The following is a 12,830-nucleotide window of genomic DNA, read 5'->3' as shown; positions in this document are numbered from 1 at the left end:
TAAGTTAAACCATAAAACAAGCCTCAATAAATCTAAAACACTGAAATCACACAAAGATTGTTTTCTTACTATAATTTAATTAGAAATCAAAGGAAGTTTATAAGTATGTTGAAATTAAATAAGAACTCCTAATTAACAAATGGATTAAAGAAGAAATCACAGGGAAATTATAAAATATTTTGAGATGCCTAAAAATGAACGATCCAAAACTTACAGAATGCAACAAAATTCAACGCTTAGGGGGAATGTAATCATTGTTATGGTCTATTCTAAAAAAGATCTCATATCTATTACCTAAACTTCCACCTTAAGAAGTCAGATTTTTTTTTTTAAAGGGAAAACTAAGAATGCCTAGGTAGCTCAGTCATACATGAGCCTTCTGCTCGGGTCATGGTCCCAGAGTTTTGGGATCAAGTCCCACATTGGGCTCCCTGCTCAGTGGGGAGCCTGCTTCTCCTTCTGCCTACTGCTCTCCCTACTTGTGCTCTCTCACAATCTGACAAATAAATAAATAAATAAATAAATAAAATCTTAAAAAATAAAAATAAAGAGAAATCTTGCCACAAAGCAAGTAGAAGAAAGGAAATAATATTTGATTGGAAATAAATGGAATAGAGAAGAGAAAAACAATAGAGAAAATCAACAAATCCAAAAGTTGGTTCTTTGAAAAGATCAACAAAGTTGACAAAATTTGGATTAGACTTGATTAAGAAAATAAGAGAGAAGTCTCAAATTACTAAATTCAGGAATGAAGGAGGAGCCATTACTACTGATGTTACAAAACTAAAGTTTCCTAAAGGAACGTAATGAGTAAGTGTACATCAACAAAAAAGACCATCTACCTGAAAAGAACAAATTCCTTGGAAGAGTCAAGCTGCTGAAACTGAGTCAAGAAGAAATAAGCAGTCTGAACAGACCTACAAACAATTTCATGGAATTCATAATTTGAGAATTTTCCATAAAAATAAATAGAGGACCAGATGACTTCAGTGGTGAATTCTACCAAACATTTAAGAAAGAATTAATACCAGTCCTTCACCAACTCTACCATTTTAAAAGAAAACACTTCCAACTTTTGCTGTGAAGCTAGTATCACCTTGATACCAAAATAGGTAAAGACATCACAAGAAAATAAAAGTATAGAAAAAAATCCCTTAAGAATATAAACACAAAATTGAACCAAATACTAGCAAACAGATCAACCAACTTAAAATAGTAGCAAATGGATCCACACACTAAAACACCAGCAAACAGATCAACACATCAACACATTACATATAAAGACCACAAATGATTATCCCAATAATGCAAATTGGTTAGGGTCTATATGTCTGCCCATATAATGCCCCATACTATTAGATTAAGGGACAAAAATGACAATAATCTCAATAGACACAGAGCAAGTTTTGCAAAGTGACTGAAATTGGATATAGGATTTCTTTCTGGGTTGAAGAAATGTTCTAAAATCAGATCATGGAGATAGTTGTACAGCTCTATAAAATCTATTGAATTGTATACTTTAAATAGGAAAATTTTATGTCTGCAAATTACATCTAAATAATGCTTTTAAGTTTCAGGGGGAAAAAATAAGTTTGTATTCCCTAGCTCATCAATTACTTCCCTAAAGTGGCATAGCCAGCTGAATATGGCCACCACGCTGCTATCAGCATTGACAACAATTACACAAAGAGTTACATATTCTTTCTCATAATATGATATTAACACCTTTCTTTAAAGCATATAATAATACTTCATTCTCACATTAGTGCTCTGCATTAGTCATAGTAGAGCCTTCCCTCAAAATCATTTTTCAGCATAGAATGGCTCACTGAGTGGTTACTGATTCAAATGACTATCTTTGATTTAACATACACGCTTCCCTGTAAAATCCACTTTCAGATGTTTACAAGGCGTGAAATGTCTTTCACATTATCATATTCCCCTTCATTAGGTACACTTGAGAAAATGCAACAAGGCATGCTAGATCATCAGGTTGTGCTGCATTTTCCTGGCTGATAATCCATGCTGTTTCTTTTATTATTGGAAGTCATTGAATGTGAGGAAGAAAATCCTATTTCTTACCCCATGTAAAGCACAGCCTGAAGAAGGTATTGATACATAATGAATCATAATGCTGATTTGAAAAATTCTGTCCTCACTATTGTTTTGAAAATTTCTTGACTACCAAAAAAATAATAATTTAAATAGCAAATCTTTACCGAATTCTTACTGTAAGCCAGACGCTACTGAAATGTTTTAGAATCACTAACTGAATTAAATCTCACACAAAAGTATGAATGACTACTTTTCATCATGGTTTTAGAAGTGAAGAATTATTGACACAGAGAGGTGAAATAATTAATTTTTAAAAAAGCTTGTAAATTGGATAGTTATAGATGAATTATATAGACAGAGACATAGAAATACAGAATCAGATATAGATATAGAAATATTTTTAAATACTACTAACTTCTGATATGGTTGAAAATAATATGTCTATTTTACAGTGCTGTGATGTGTTATTTTTATACATTTATTCTACTATTGAACTTCTAGTTTTTTTCCATATAAGGTCAAGGTAATAGCTTTAGGAAAGTAAAGTTTAATATTTCAAATGATAAGGATTATTTGAAACAAATATCATCTTTTCATTAGCACATAAATATGCCTGAGGTCTTAAAAACTATCACAGTACTTGAACTAATTTTCAATATAATTCTAAAAAATAAAATGCTATGTAGAAAATGAAGACTTGATTTAGGCTCAGGTCATGATCTCAGGGCTGTGTGATTAAGCCCTGCCTCAAGCCCACATTGGTCTCTGTACTGAGCATGGAACCTGCTTAAGATTCTTTCTCCCCTTCCTTCTATCCCTTCCCATCGAGCTCCCCATCTCAAAAAAAAAAAAAAAAAAAAAAAAAGAGTTAATCTAAGCTACAAGTATGAACAAATAATTTATTTTAAAAGCTCAATCTTATTTATGTTAATATTAGTAAGAGACTAGTTATGACATTGTCATCCCTTAGAACTAAAAGGTAAAATTCTCAAAAAGCACATGGAACTCCATAGTGCTTTTCCTTATGTTTACAACATTTTGCATTTAACATTTTTAAAGATAGCAATTGGTTTTCTCTTTTTAAATCTAAAGGTATTATTTTTATCATAGAAATTATTGCTTTATAAGGAAAAAGTCAATACCATTGTTAGTGATAAATGTCATGGTGATAATTTAAAGAGCAAAAGAATAGTTTTCAAACTGCATATGAATTTCAATATTTTTCTTAAACTTCGTCTTTCTAAATCAATACTTACATTTTCATTTCACATATAAATAATTTTTTGGCCAACTCTTGCCCATTTTCACAAAATCTTACATATCCTTAGTACCAAAGCAATGCTCTAGGGTCTGAGAGAAGCTACCGGAAAGAATATTGAAAAAGATTCAACAATTGTTGGATGACCACACTTTCGAGCATTTACAGAGAGAGGATTTAATGGTAATACTCCAAGAAGCTTGCTAATATATATTAAGTAGTACTGAAATTGCTGGATTTATAAGGCATCAAGTGAGAATAATTCACAAGGAGGTAAACAGTAATTATAATTCTGTGGAAATGGACAAAAATAAAAGACTCTGGGACACTGTGTCTAGGGAATCCTTGCTTAATTCACATCACAAAGAAGAAAGACTGAACAGTCAGTTCTCATGACTAAAAAGTCAGCGTGCATATTATTCCTCAGTTTATAGTTAATAAGAAAATGTTGCTACATTTCTGAAATATGAGTGTCTTCAAAAACTGCTTTTTGTAAATAATGCGTCCCCAAACAATTTTTAACAGCAAAAAAACCTTCCATTTCACAGAAGTCTCCACATCAGATAAGAGCAAGACTGATGATTTTGTGAGTGTTCTCAGTTCACCACTTTATTGAAACAAGTTTTATTTCAAAGAAAGCTCTTCTCTTCTCTTCTTTCTTTTCTTTCATTCTTTTTTTTTTTTTTTTGGTCAGCTGTTGAAAAAGAAATTTTTCTCTTCTTCTCTCTTAGAGATTCTTTTCATCAGCATCTCTTTTCAAAGCTAAACACTGGTGTTCCGTTTGTACGAAAAGAAACAAGTGGACCTTAGAGGGTAGGAATTTATAATACAAAAGATAGAAAGAATGTGAAGAAATTCTAACAAATGGGGTTAGAGGTTTGAAGTTTTGTTCAAAAAATTCCAATTTCTCTCAAGTCCATGTACATTTTGTTCAAGTCAAACCACTGATTCTGAAAACGATAGGGACTCTAAATGTCAGATGGGAACAGGAGGAAAGAGAATGCCTCTGGGAGGAGAGAACATATATACTGGGGCCAAAAGTAAAGAGTGAGATGCTGAGTGTTTGGGGATGAAAGTAGAATCAGTTAAAATGTCTCAAGAGCAAGAGTTTTATATACATAAGGAAAGAAAAATGCCAGAGTGATTAAAATGTACAGTGAGGAAGGGGCAAGAGCTTTATAGTTAGAAAACTGGGACCCTCATAGATTAACCTAAATATTAATTTAACCTAAGAGCAATAAAGCATTTGGGCATGAACTAAGTTATGAAACAATCACCCTGACTGTTAGTGGAGGATGAATTAGGGACTATGAATGGCAGTGAGGAAGTCAGTTAGGAATAGATAGTCTTGGTGAGAGAGGGCGTTGCCTTGACCTGCAGTATAACCTGAAGCTGAAAACAATCCGAATGGATTTGAGATATTCCGTGTTGTCACCAAAATCAAGAAACATGGACAAGATGTTGGGATGGATGATTATGAGGATTTAAAGATGACTATCAGTCTTTTAGCTTAAACCTTTGAGAAAATTCAGAATAACACACAGGATGCCTTAAATGTCCTTACAGTAGTTCACCACTCCCTAAGGCTTAAGATTCGAATAACTCATTGCTTGCAAATAAATCATGGTATAACCAAGTTTTTAAAAGTCCTTTAAGAGTAAAAACGTATGAGATTATTTAAATGAGAGAATATTTAGAAAATACTTGCATTGTTTGGTCTTGTATAAATTATCATTGAAAAGAATGATAAGGAGCCTTAAAATATTTTAAAGTAATCTAAATGATATAGTCCATGAATTTTATTATATTCATTGAAAATTAATTAGAAAACTTGGGTGGGGAAAACCCATGATCCACATGAAGACAAAAGTGGGGTGAGATATAGTATCAAATCGTTCTGTCAAATCATTACCAAGATTTGAAACTGCCTGGTGAGGTTAGGCAGAAAGTAAGGTGCAAATGAAATGACACAATATGAAAAGTTGTCCAATCTCATTGTCGTAACATGAAAGTAAAGTAAAATTAAAACGAGAGAGAATTATTCACTTGTCATATTAGCAGATACCAAAATTTTTCTTAATACTTTGAAAAGTAGAGCACTTTTCACACCTTGTTGGTGGGAGTGAAAAATTAGTTGAGAACTTTATAGAGTTGTGTGGCAATAACTGTAAAAGTTAGAACTCGTGTGAATTTGGCCTAGAAATTCCACATCTTAAAATGTGTTTGCTGATGTATTTATACATGCATATGAACTTGTTTTACTGCCGTCCCCCATCAATAAGGAGCTGTATTCATTATAGTATAATATAAGAAGCAGCCTAACCATCCATCATGATGAAACTAGTTGAATAAGTCATGGTGAATACATATGATGCAATTCTTATAAAACATTAGAAGAGTGACAGTTTTTCCCCCAGATACGTACGTTATTAGTAAAACAAAGCACAGAACAATATGCAGGAAAAGCTAGAATGAGGGAGTAAAGAACAGAGGAAGTGTGTGTGTTGGTGTGTGTGTAGGTACAAGAGAGCCATAGAAGGAGAGAGAGGAGCCCAAGAGAGCTGTCTCTGGAAAGCAAGAGTCGGCAGTGAGCTGTTTTCTCCTGTGAAATCTTTGTTTTCACCACATGAATCTATAACCAATTTAAAGAAAATGAACAAAGAAGATGAGGAAAAACAAGGAAGTGAAAGAGAAGGCAGAGGTAAAGCCTAAATAGATCATTGGCCATCAGAGGTATTTTTTACCACCATAGTTATTGGTGGTAACAATGGCGGGTCCCCTTTGAGGTAGTGGCAACTCACATTAGGATGAGAAACTCTTTAGCTTGACTAAAAAAGCTGCATTCATTTTGACCTCATAGATAGGGTCAGAGTTTATTGACTTACTGCCTAAAAATTTCATACTTACTGTGGAAAGAGTCCAGGACAAAGGCTGAACTGCATAGGGTATCTTGGTACTATTTTTGTTAGTGTTAAAAATGTCAAGAGCGGGACACCTGGATGGCTTAGTGGGTTAAGTGGGTTAAGCCTCAGGTCATGATTCCAGGGTCCGGTGGATCGAGCCCCATATCAGGCTATTTGCTCAGCAGGGAGCCTGCTTCCCTTCCTCTCTCTGCCTGTCACTCTGCCTGCTTGTGATCTCTGTCAAATAAATAAATAAAATCTTAAAAAAAAAAGGTCAAGAGCAGTTAAAGGACCAGGTTGATTAAGTTCTCTTCATACTATATGATTTTTTGAAAATTTTTAGAAATCCTTACAGCTGCCTATCATATGGAAAGAAACACTATCTCCTGTTCCCCAGCCCCTCCCCATCCTTTCCTGTGCATGCCTGTGTGTGTTTTTATCTTATTTTCAGTACCTCAGTAGTAAACATTCTCTTCTTTGGAGCTCAGAAATCAGATTTTATGTTGCAAATGGATTTAAAACAAGAATTCTTTAGCAACACACATTTTAAAAAGTGAATGTTTAATTTAAAATATCTTGTTGAATTTTAGAATAATTTAAACTCCACAGTATGTTCTATGACTTCAAATAAAAAGATAATTTTTAAAAATAGACTATACTATGCAGAGTATTTTCTGGAAATAAGATTTTTCTGTAATATTATCATGCCAATTTAGAAGAAGAATGTTCAAACTGTTTACCTTTACTTGTCCATTCATCGTTAGCTCTCTGTGGAAAAATGTTCTAATTTAATGCATTTTGAGCACATTTTAACAAATTTCTCAGGCTATATGTCTTGTAAGGCAGAGTTTACAATGTCTCTTTAGCATCTTATTGAGCAAATAATTCTGAAATCTGTAAACAAAATTATATAGTTAAATAGACCCGAAGCTTTCAAATTAGTATCATTACATATGATTGAAGAATAGTATGAGCTGCCATGTAGTTTTGTAAAGAAACAACTTTTCTTCCTTATCAAGATGACTTTTTTTTTTATTAAGTGTTTGATCTGAAGTTAACATACTGTATGTTTTCAAAAGTTCTATAGAGGAAAATTTAAAACATATGCATTTGCCTTTATAATGTCTTAAAATCATCTTAAATCTCAGATTTTAAATCTACATAAAAATATAAATTAATAAAAAGGAACAAAGAAGGGTATCTGGGTAGCTCAGTGGGTTAAGCCTCTGCCTTTGGCTCAGGTCATGATCTCAGGGTCCTAAGATTGAGGCCTGCATCAGGCTCTCTGCTCTGTGGAGAGCCTGCTTCCTCCTCTCTCTCTGCCTGCCTCCCTGACTACTTGTGATCTCTGTCTGTCAAATAAGTAAATAAAATCTTAAAAAATAAATAAAGAGAGATAGAAAGAAAGAACAAAAAAGGACATGTTTTATTGTGTAGGATGGGTAAATACCACATAGAATGCTTGTCTTCCCTTTCTGAATGGTATAGGTCTGTTTGATTTAATTTTGGTTGTCTAAATCACAAAATACACTGCATGAATCAGGCTCAATAAATATCTTAAGGAATGGAAAATTTAGTGGACAAGGTCAAATAACCTCTGCTTTGACTCCTTGGGACTTTCTTTAGTTGTTTCTATGCCTTTGGGAAATTTACTGAGCTAAAAGTTGTCAAACTTAATGCAATAATATCTGGCCAGAAATTGTTTAAAATAGTGTTTTTGTCCTCAAGGACTGAGTGATAAGATTAAGATGTAGGAATTACAATCAATAGATATGTTTTTCCAAGGACTTTATAGCTTTCCAAAAATGGTTAAGATAACTAAATCTAGAAAAAACTATGCTTAAAATTCCTTAAAAACTTCATTCCATGACATATTTCAGATACTATATTATTAAATGTTGTTGATTTTGAAAATAGCATCACAAAATTATCATTTCTTTTCTTTCTTTAGTATTAACTTACTCTTTTTTTTTTTTAAAGATTTTATTTATTTATTTGTCAGAGAGAGAGGGTGAGAGAGCGAGCACAAGCAGACAGAGAGGAAGGCAGAGGCAGAGGGAGAAGCAGGCTCCCTGCCAAGCAAGGAGCCCGATGTGGGACTCGATCCCAGGACGCTGGGATCATGACCTGAGCCGAAGGCAGCTGCTTAACCAACTGAGCCACCCAGGCATCCCAGTATTAACTTACTCTTGATTGACTTTTTAAAAAGGAAAGATAGCAAACTACACCATTATTTTTATAATGGGCTTAGTAAGCTATGCTGTGATCTATGGTATTTTAATAAGTCCTATTTAAAACTTTTTAAACTGTTTTTCAATATAAAAAATTTTAAATGCACAATACACAAAGGGACAATTTAAAGTCTAGTTGATAATGTAAATAAAACTTTTCTCTTCCATGTTCTCTGTACCTAATACATCATCGGCAATAAAAAAAATATTAGCTGGACATTTAAAAATAGTAGTTGGATCATTTTAGTCGGGAATTGTAAATATAAAGAAAATTCTGAAGTCTTATAAGAATGGAGAATCTGGGATATCCAGTTGCAAAAGCAGGGACACATTTGGTGGAAAAGACAAATAAATGAAAAGGATACCTTAAAGCATAGCGATGGTAATATCTAAAATTAAATAGTTAAGAAATCCAGGGACATAAAGGTTCATGCATTTCCAGTGATACATAGCAAAGACAGTAGTAACTAATTATGGAAGGTCACAATAGCAAATTTGGGCCAAAATGCTGGAGCGATTTCTCCCTCGGTTTCAGTGAGATTATAATGCGTGGGGACAGCTCTTATCTTTCAGCTCTCCCTCTTATATGATTTGGTCTCTGATGTCTGGTACCTAAGAAATTAATTTGGTTTACATCTCTTAGGTCATGATGAGACCTTTTGCTCGTATATTCATCCAATAAATATTTAATATTTATATCTAAGGTACAAAATTCATATTTAATATCTATTTACATTTATTTAAAATAAATATTTGTTCATTGATTCATTCAATAGAGATTTATTTATTGTGAAATACTAGGTTCTATACATTTTAGTGACAATAAAGAGACAGAGTTCCTAGAAAAAGATAGAACATTTGTCAAAAATGGAAACCATTGCAATCCTAGGAGCCCCGAAATGGTAGAAATACTAGAAAAAAGTCACACTGTCTTCACAGATGAGATGGTTTTCTTTTTCTTTTTCCCAAATTGATTAAAAGAGGGTTTCTTTCCATAAACGTACACTGTCCCAACCAGTCACAAATAAGAAACTGTGAATTGGAGAGTGGACTGAATAATTTTTATTTTTTTAAGAGCACATATCTTCAGAAATGTGTAAGTCTCACAGAATGATTATAGATGTCAGAGATCTTTAAATCAGCCTCATGCTACGGAACTATAATCTCTAAAGACACTAGTTTTAGGGACTGTTGAGGGGAATTTGTTTCCAGGAATCAAAAGTCATTTCTGGCTTGAATGGTTATCTCACATCTCCGCTGTAAAATGGTCCCCCAAACTATCTTTATACAAGTTCTACCAGCACAACATGTCAACTGTATATGGACTTTTCAGCGGTGTTAAGGTTAACTGCAGCCGATCCTCTTTTCCTCTTCAGTGTCCTAGGATATATTTTCTCCAAGAATTCAGTCAAGCAACAAGCTTTAACTCCAGGCTTTGGAGGGAAAGGGGGAAGAAAAAGGATCGTAAGAGAACAGCAGATAAGATCAAGGTTTCCCTATTAAATAATATCATGAAAGATGTTTCTAGGTTTGCAATTTGAGAAAAAATTTTTCACTCATCATATTTATCAATATGGGACGAATCATTTACAGGAGTTCTTATACCTTACTCTGGTTCCAGGGTCTTATTTTGGATAATCTTAATTTCTCTCCATAATTTTTGAAGTCATGATTTCCACATCTTCATCCATGGTACACTACTAATAATGTGAGTTAATAACTTTTTCCATTTGTTCCCTGTTGTAGCTCAATTTCCAAAAAAAAAAAAAATGAATTTTCTGAAAAACAATGATAATTTAGTTGCCTAGGATATGGTTTCACTGAATGTATCAATTTTATCTTCTGGGATATATGAGATCCTAGAGTCAAATATTTACTCAAAATGCTGTCTATTAAGCAGAGAATAATATTGCCACTAATAATAAAAAGGCCAGAATTCCATAGGAAAGTGAACAAATGATATAAATAAAAATTCAAAAAATAAAACCATTCTGATTTCTATTAAATTTTTGAAAGGATATTCAAAGGTAATTATAGTTGTAATTTTTACCCACTAAGTTAGCCACATTAAATAGAAAAATATCACCTACTGCTAAGGAGGCCTGAAAATTGATTCTTTTCTGAAGAATGTGCATCATACCAGCTATTTTGGGATGCAGTTAGGCAATGTTTATTAAAATTTAAAATATATGTATGCTTTGATTTAACATCTTCACTTATGGGGATCTGTAACAAAGCCCCACATTTTAAGGATGTATGTATACAAATGCTTAATGCAGCATTATTTGTAATATTTAAAAAACTGGAAACAATGTAAATGCCCTTTATCTGCATGAAATTGTTGTGATGTACACACATCACATATTTATTATACAACCACAAAAAGAATGAGAGCAGCACTAGTTGACAAAGACTTTCCATAATCAATTTTCCATTAAGAAGAGCAAAAAGCAGAGAAGTCAATATGAATATTTGTTATTGCTTCTAAAAAGCAAACAGTGACTCTGTGTGTATGTGCATGTGTGTGTGTTTGTGTGTGTATGCTTGTGTTTCTGGTTTATATTTGATTTATACTTATAAATCAAATATTTATATTTGATTCTGGTTTATATTTGATATCTGGTTTATACTTGAAGCAAGAGCTAAAACAATTACCCTAAGTTGATTACACAGGCTACTTGGTTAATTTAGTGCCTGAAGAGAGCAAGTTAGAAGTAAAAACTGTAATGCTGTTTACAAAGATAAATAAATGTATAGAGAAGCAACAGTATGCATGTTATCTAGTGCATCTCAAAGTTTGTATTTACATGAATATTTTTTAATAAATAAAAATTTTTAAAAAGAGTTCAGGAAAGAAGTGTCACCAAAATGTTATCTTTGACCTCATTTTTATTTCCTTCTCTACTAAAAATATGCTTGTTCTGTAATCATGCTGTAAATTGGAGATGTTCTGAATTAAAATGATTATTTTTAAATGATAAAGGTAGAAGTTTAAACCCTATTTCTTTAAATTCAGTAATTTATAGGTAGCACAAAACCCACAAAGCAAAATTAATTTTAATATATATGATGCAATTGAAATATATCTGATATTTTTTGTAGCCTGGAGGCTAAAAAAATGAAACCATGGTAAGGCATCCCTGTTCAGAGATTTTGAATCACTGCCTTAAATTTCCAGACTCATAACATACTTTTGAGAAACACTGGGTGAAAGGGCACAGCCATAAAAGCTGAATAATGTGGCAGTTTCTAAATTTACAAATATATCATGAGGGTTTATTCACCCAATATTTGTTCTTTCAAACATTTAAAACTTTGGTGAAATGTAAGAAAATGGGAAATTTTAAGAGAAAACTAAGACACAGGAATCTTAATGGAGAAACTAGGGAACGGTTGACCTCTATTAATTTGTCTGCTTTCTCAGTGGACATGTGTATTTAAAAAGCATTCAGCAAATATGCCTACCACTTCATCCCTGAACAGGACAAGTCTCTTCTTTACTTTAAATGTCAGTCACCCTGTGCATTCTGGAATGTGGGAAGCAAATACTTTTGGACCTGTTCTCTGACGAGTTCAATATCTGGGATATGATTATCCAGTATGAGACTTTTTGAAAAAGCCATAAAGTATCTATCAGAAGGAAAATCTGCTAGATTTAAGAAACGTGACTATCTCTCTAATCTAAACCATTAATTTTGTCTGCTGTCCCTTGTAACAGTTCCCTAAATGGCAGAATTAGATGGAGAAGAGACTTGGAATGGTTGATTTTTATTCCCTTTATTTCTCCAAGAACATTTTCTCTGAAAAGGTGGAGTTGAAGGCGCGGGGGTGGGGTGCTGTTGGCTGAGCAAAAAGGTTTGGAAACTGGGGATTATAAAGATGATTTTATAATTATGTAAAAGATGAGAATCCAGAGAGGGAAATGAATGTTACAAATGATAGATCAAGCTATAAATTAGCACATTTAGAAAAAATATCTCGCATCTTGGCAGTAGTTTTTCTCTCTGTATTCTTTTTAACTGGTTTTGGGCAGTTACTCTATCTCGGAGACAGGTTTGCTAAGTTCCTCATAGAGGTCATTTTTGCTAGGAAATTTTTAGTCCATTTTTTACGCTGGAAAGATGTGGACTGATGTAAACATTATTTCAACTCAAGAGAGCCCTAAATCTTCAGATAGTCTTCAAAGGAGTGACCAGGAATAAGGTATGGGTGAAAAGATCAACAATTCCAGCTGTGTGTTAATAAAGCCATTTATTCTAAAATACATACACATATATACATGTATATGTTTGTGTATATATACATATACATATGTATATATACATATGTATATATGACATATACATACATAGTCATATACATATGTATATGACTCTCCTGTGC

Source organism: Neovison vison, chromosome 11 (assembly GCF_020171115.1).
Source record: "Neovison vison isolate M4711 chromosome 11, ASM_NN_V1, whole genome shotgun sequence".
NCBI lineage: Eukaryota > Metazoa > Chordata > Mammalia > Carnivora > Mustelidae > Neogale > Neogale vison.
This window is presented reverse-complemented; position numbering follows the sequence as displayed.